A 7,305-nucleotide genomic window follows, 5' to 3' on the forward strand; every position below is an offset into this window, starting at 1 on the left:
AACCCCAGACTCATTACCAGTCACTCCCTAAACCCTCTTTCTCCCCAATCCTGTGCGACAACCAATCAATGTCTCTAGGGATTTGCCTATTCTGGATCTTTTATATAAATTGAATTATACCATATGTGGTTTTTCATGTCTGGCTTTATTCACTTAGCCAAGGTTGTCAATACATGCAACAAAGGCAACTGGTATTATATTAGGAATTGTATCGAATCTGTAGATCAATTGGCAAGTATTACTAGCCAAACAGTATTGTCTTCCAATTCATGAACACAGGTAGGCTGTTTTTTCACTAATTCAGTTCTTCAATTTCTTCTGATGTTATTTAGTTTCCAGTAAACAAATCTTGCACTTCGTTTGTTCAATTTATTTCTAATTATTTTATTCTTTCTAAGGCTATTGTAAATATACTTTTTCTCCTACATCTTAGATTGTTCATTGCAAGTGAATAGAAGTATAACTGATTTTTATATATTACATTTTGCAATCTTGTCAAATAGGTTCATAAACTTTAATAGATTGTGGATTATTTAGAATTTTCTACATGCAAGATCATATTATCTGTTAATAGTTTTATTTCTGGATTTTCAATCTGAAGGCCTCTTATTTTTCTTGTCTAATATTCCTGGCTGGAGCCTCCAATACAATGTTATTGTTAATTTTGCTGCCTTTTTCAAAGAACCAATTTTGGCTTCCATTTTTTTTATTGCTTTTTTATTTTCTATTTCATTTGTTTTCATTCTGGTCATTGTTATTAGTTTTTTTCCGATTGCTTTGGGTTTTTCATCTTTAGTTTCTTAGGGCAGAATATGATGTTATTGATTTCAGATATTCCTTTTAATAAAGATGTTTATAGCTATAAATATTGCTTTATTGTATCCCATGAGTTTTGATATGTTTTTATTTTCATTTATCTCAAAGTATTACTAATTCCACTTGAATTTTCAGATGTGACCCATTGTTTATTTAGGAGTAAACTGTGTCCACATTTTTGTGAGTTTCACAATTGTTTTCTGTTAATAAATTCTAATTTAATTTCACTGTTGCTAGGGAGTATATACTTTATATTCCTTATATCCTTTTACATTTATTAAAGTTCATCATATGACCTGGCATGTGTTCTATCCTGGATAATGTTTCATGTAAACTTGAAAGGAATGTTTTTTCTACTGCTGTTGGTTAGTGTTCTATAGATGTCTGTTAGGTCTAGTTGGTTTATAGTATTGTTCAAGCCCTTCATTTTCTTTTGCAATTTTTGTCTAGTTGTTGTGTTATTGAAAGTGAAGTACTGAAATATTCATCTACTATTGAAGATCTGTTAATTTTTCCTTTCAATCATGTCCATTTTTTCTTTATGTATTTTGAGGTTCTGTTGTTAGGGGCATATATGTTTATAATTCTTATATATTCTTGTTGGGTCAATCATTTCACCATTATTAAAATTTGCCTCTAATAAAAATTTTCATCTTAAAGTATATGTTGTCTGATATTTGCTTAGCCACTTCCATTTTATTTTAACTGTTCTAATGGCATATCTATTTCCACCCTTTTGTATTCCACATGTGTCCTAGAATCTAAAGTGTATCACTGTAGAAAGCATGTATTTGTATATTCTTAAATCTATTTTAAAATTTCTGCCTTTAGATTGAAATGTTTAATTCTATTACAGTAAATGTATTATTAATCATTTAGAATTTATGTCTGACATTTGGCTATTTTCTATATGGCTTGTATCTTTTTTTATTCCTCCTTCCTCTATCTCCGCTTTCTTTGTTGTAAAATAGTTATTTTCTAGTATCCACTTCTAAATTCTTATCCATTAACTATATTTCTGAGATAAGGATTAAAATTAACATCTTAACTCACACTAATTATTATTAATTCCAACCTAATATCAATGATATTTGAAAACACTCACTTCTAAGAAGTTTTATTCCATCAGCTGCCTTGGTGCTTGTATTGTCATAAAAACTACATCTATATACATCATATACTCAAAAACACAGATTTATAATTACTGCCTTGTAAATTTGTCTTTAAATCAGAGAAGAGAAAAAAGTATTACAAACATTTTATAGACTTGTCTTTTAAATCAGAGAGGAGAAAAAAGTATCACAAACAAAAAGTACATTTATACTGTTTTTAACTTTTACCTACATAGTTACCTTCAACAGTGCTCTTCATTTCTTTATATGTATTCAGTTTATTGTATAGTGCCCTTTTATGTATATTTAAAGGAACCTCTTTAGTAGTCCTTGTGGAACTGGTTTGCTAGCAAGAAATTCTCCTAATTTTTATATAAAAATATTGAAGGCTTTACAAATTTTCACGGCATCCTGGTGTAAACACCATTTTAATCTTCTCTATGTCATTCTAATTTTAGAAATATATTCTGTGGACATGAGCATTTAATATCTACTCTTATATAGTATAAAATTTGTAACATTATAGAGGATGAAGTTATAGACACAGACTTGCTATTTGTTTAGGGGCCATTTCAAGAGCACACTTGGACAATATTAATATTGATGTTGCAACTTCAATGTTACAATGTCACAGCAAGATAAATAGACAAACCTCAAGTCATAGATGAACATCATCATGGAGCAAGATGACGAGCAAGATAAATAGATAAGCCCTAAGGTATCAAGATAAATAGATGAACCATGAGTCATGACTTTTTGCTGATATGTACGATTAAGCTTAATTACAAGTTGTCACATTTTTGCTGGTTTTCTTTAGTTAAAAAAGATCCTCTATCCTTTTTTAGCATAAGGGAAATAAAAAGGTGGTGAATTTTGCATTAATTCCTAAACAAAAACATAAGAACTTTCAAAAATGAAACCCATTAGCAGAGCTTTGTGTTTCCTATGAAAATTAAATCTATTCCACTGTCTTAAAATTCATACATATTTTGAAATTTATATGTATGTAAATTATTCCAGCATTTTAAATGGTTTCGGTGCACACATAGTTTCTTCTACCACCATCCTCTTCATTCATTCCAATTAATTTTGTTAAGCAATTTTTTTTTTCTTTACCTTTTGTAGTTGTTGTTGTTCTTTATTACATTTAGGTATGTTTAGGCCTCTTCTTCTGAACTCATTTTCTGCTGATAAATAAATAAAGCGTAGGTGCCTGTTCTGGCTTCAGGGGATGTTTAGACTCAGACACACTGGACTAGCATCACTCCATTTCTGAAGAGTCTTTGTGGAGCTGATGAGCTTCTGAATACCTCAAATAGACATTTAAGAAGACTAAACACTCTAGGGGGTGGTGCATTTTATTTCCATCTTTTTATTTTCATCATTTGTCTGGATAATACATGCCTTTGGAATAAAATTCAAAAGTAACTGGTGAATTAAAAGTAATTCTCCTACATTCTTTTTGCTTTAGACACCCAATTCCCTTTCCTAGCATCAGTCACTGCTACAAGCTTTTTATGTTTCCAGGGTAGTTTAGGCATATATGAGCATGTGTCATATAGAGGCTGCTTTCTTTGATTAGAGTAAATTTGCGGTTTTTTTCTGAATTGTACTCTGCAGGAATACAAAGTCTCTTGCTAAAATGAGACTCACAAGGTAGAAGCCAGCTTTAGTGTGACCTTTATTGTCTCCTCATGGTCTCATCCAAACGGTACCGTCTTTACATCTCATCAATTAAAGTGAGATCCATTCACTTTTACTGTGCTGATCTGCTCATCCAGGGGAAAGGATGTTATGTAGTGAGGTTTTAAACTATATGGATTGACACATTCATGAACTTGTTGAAATCTGGGCTGGGTCTCTCTGTGCTTGGGGCACAACCATCAGGTTGCTTTCTGCCTTTAATGGCACCTGGGGGGTTCCCTTAACCTTTCTCAGGGTTGAATCTCTTACTTTCTTTGTCCCACATGTTTCTTATTTTTGGTTTTATACTTCATATTTGTGAAGAATATATTACAGTTGCTTCCTAGAAATGGCGTGTGAAAAGCAAAATGTTTAAGATCCTTTATCTCTCCAATATCTTTATTAAGTTTGCACAGATATAGAATTCTAGGTTAGAGCTCATTTTCCTTGAAAATGTTGAACATATGAATTCATCAATCTAGGTTCCAGAGTTGATATTCAAAATTCTAAAGTAATTATAATTCTCAATACATGTTTATTATTTATTTCCCTCTTTTTTTGTGAACAATTAGAACCATATCTTTGCTCCTAAGTAGTATTCTTAACTTTACCATGTTACGTTTAATTTAATCCATTATCTTGTGTGCTTAGTGGGCCCTTTATGTGAAGAAATTTATGTCCTTTGTCCTGAGAAAACTATTTTCATGATTTCTCCCTCTACCTTTTCTCTGCTCCATCTTTCTGAAAATTGTATTATGCAGATATTGCATGTCTTGGATGGGTTTTTCAATTTTCTCTTTTTTCTATTTGACTTTTGGTTCTATTTCTTGATAGATTTCCCAAACTAATCTTCCAAACCTCCTGGTTTTCCCAGGAGGGAAAATTATATTACTCTCTAATATATTTTAATGTTTTTCTGAAGAAGGCAAAGCGTTGAAATAGGGATACCTATTTAAGTAGATATTCCTAAATAATAGCCTGTAAAGTAAGGGACTGGGAACTGTAATATACGTGCATTTTCATTTCTTTAAGTTCCATAAAAAATGCTCAACACATAGCAGACTCTCAATAAATGAATGGCTATGGAAGGATGGATGGATGGATGGATGGATAACATGGCCTACATTCTAGTCCCAATTTATATATCTTCCTCACATCATCTTTGGCATGTCATGCCTTCTCTTGGTTTGTTTCTAACTAGCAATTTCAGACTACATTTTTCTATCTGCCATTAATAGCTCTAACATTATTTGATACTATCAATAAATTAATTTATATTTTTTATTAAATGCATAAGTTTTGATCTTTGTGACTATCCCGAATAATAAGATTATATATAATAAATAAGATTATATATACATATACATAACATATATGCATATCTGCATACATATTTTTCTAATTTACAAAGATTTAAGTTATCTCATATACAAATCTTACTATACAGACAAGTAATAACTAGTAACATACGATAGGTAAAAGAACTGAGCTCTCTATTGTTTGAAACAAATTAAAAATTCATCTGAATTTGCTTATTTAATTTTTTGCAACACCTTAAAATTTTATTTTTAGTAAATAAACCAGAAAATCAGCAGTACTCTGATTTGGTAAACTGAGCTCTTCTTTGCATACATTTCAAAATGATTTCTTACATAATGTGTTATACACAGATGCTGCTATCCACATTGGTTCATTAAAATGTGGAACAGTTTCATACAATTCTAGTCATTTAGGAAGGGTCACATGAAAAATTTTCTTGTGACGTGGAACAGTGAAAAAGTTTTATATCTCTTGATATTGATTAAAGGAAGGCTATGAAGCCTTCTCATACAATAATTTCCTGTTTTAAAATAGTTTAAAAGTAAGCCTTCTAAATTCAATACTTTCACATATTTAAATCAGTCAGACAACAGCCAGATTTTTAAAAATCTTTGAGTCTGTTTACCAATCCACTAGTTAAGAAGTATGTTTTTCATTCAACTTTCTAAATGAAAGCAGCCTTGTCTGCACTGATTTCATCATCTCCATTGAAAATGTTTATCTGCCAAATGAAAAAGAAGAGTATAAATTAGAAACACTGATATATCTTCTGACATTATTTATGTAGGAGCTAGTTCTCAAGTTGTCATTACATTTACCACATGAAAATTAGAAATGATTTGTTTGGAGATCCATAGCTATTTCTAGATTCAAGATGTTGGGACAACGGTGGGTAAAGTTTCATTATCAGACTGAACTAAATATGCTGTAATTATATATAAATGAGGATAATTTTTATTTTATGAACTTAAGTTATTAATCTACACAGGCCAAGTATACAGAATACCAGAATTCTCCGAAATTATACAAGAGTTTTTCCCAGTCAACTATTTGAGAAGTGATGTTTGAAAAGTAAGGTCAAGGATTGGTTGGACAATGTCCACGTTTCCATTTGATTGTTTCCATGTTTCTTCTTGTGTGTGAAACCCAGGCTAGCTTTGTACTTCTCCAGAACCTTGTGTTTCCCAGTTTTTATCATTGATCATGCTTGAAATTATTAAATGTCCATTTTATCCAATAAACTATAGGTTCATAAGGTCCAAAGGCTCTGCTGTCTTATTCTCTTCTATATGTCTAATGCTACCATATTTGATTTCAGCAAATGTTTGTTTAATTAATAGATTAGTAGCTGAGTGAGACATGAATCAATGAGAGGAAATCTAACATGGGCTGATGATTAAATTATGGGATGGAAATTAGAAAGTTAAAGTTTTAATTAATGCTGTGTTTTATTAGATTTTTACATGGCAATAGTTGAACTTTGATATGCAAAATGTTATGTGCGTAGAGTTTACAAAGAGTAAAAAATTATGGTATGGGTACATGTCCAGTTACCTGAGTCCTAAAGAGAGTGAGAAATCAACAGCTAACAATAATAACAACAAAACCATTCAAGTTCTGTGCTGTATGTAGAAAACAGGGTTTAAGCACTCACCAGTATACTGAATTATGATTGCTAGATTAATTGACATCATAATTCACTTAAATCACCTGTGAGATGCAGACCTCTCAGAATAGTTATATTAATCGAAATAGGATTTCACTGCATTTTGAGTTTGTTTTTCTAGTACATCAAAATTTTGTACTTAGGTAAAGATGAGATTAACACTTCCAACAACTGTTCTTTTTTCAGTATAGAAAATTTTCGCTAACTTTGCATTTTGTGCTCTTTTTAAAGCAATTTTCTGTTTTCTTTTGATATGTTAAGGAAATTTTGTTTATAAAAATATACAGTTTCCCTGCAGACATATAAACATGACTAGAATGCTACAATAGCAATGCTTTAGATATAATCTTAAAAAATTCCTTGATGTGCAACAGCATAGCCCAATGATTCATGAAATGGTTAAGTGTTGGGCATATTCCTTCTTATAGAACTAATAGTGTATTCAAAACATTTTTCTTTAAACTTGGAAATAAAAATACAAACTCTACTCAGTGTGTCAGCATTGATATTAGAACGAATTTCTTACTCATGGGAAAAGCTTTAACTAAGTGCATTGGAAGTTTGGAAATATCTTCCTCATTTAGCACCTCATGGTGAAAAATTCAAATGTTTCACTTCCTAAATGGGTGGGAATAAAACCGAAAACACAGAAAAAGAAAAAGGAGAAAACAGAAAGGGGGTCCTTTATCTGCCTATCAACAAAACTAT

The 7,305-nt window shown here is 31.0% G+C and overlaps 1 non-coding gene across 1 annotated transcript; it reads right to left on the reverse strand.

The window, feature by feature from the left end:
- Positions 1–2,303: 2,303 nt before the first annotated feature.
- LOC117079682 lies at positions 2,304–2,411 on the reverse strand. Its single transcript, XR_004435538.1, has one exon. It is a non-coding gene; the product is annotated as a U6 spliceosomal RNA (small nuclear RNA).
- Between the last annotated feature and the right edge of the window lie 4,894 nt (positions 2,412–7,305).

This window comes from Trachypithecus francoisi, unplaced genomic scaffold, assembly GCF_009764315.1.
Source record: "Trachypithecus francoisi isolate TF-2019V2 unplaced genomic scaffold, Tfra_2.0 Lachesis_group7, whole genome shotgun sequence".
NCBI classification, from domain to species: Eukaryota; Metazoa; Chordata; class Mammalia; order Primates; family Cercopithecidae; genus Trachypithecus; species Trachypithecus francoisi.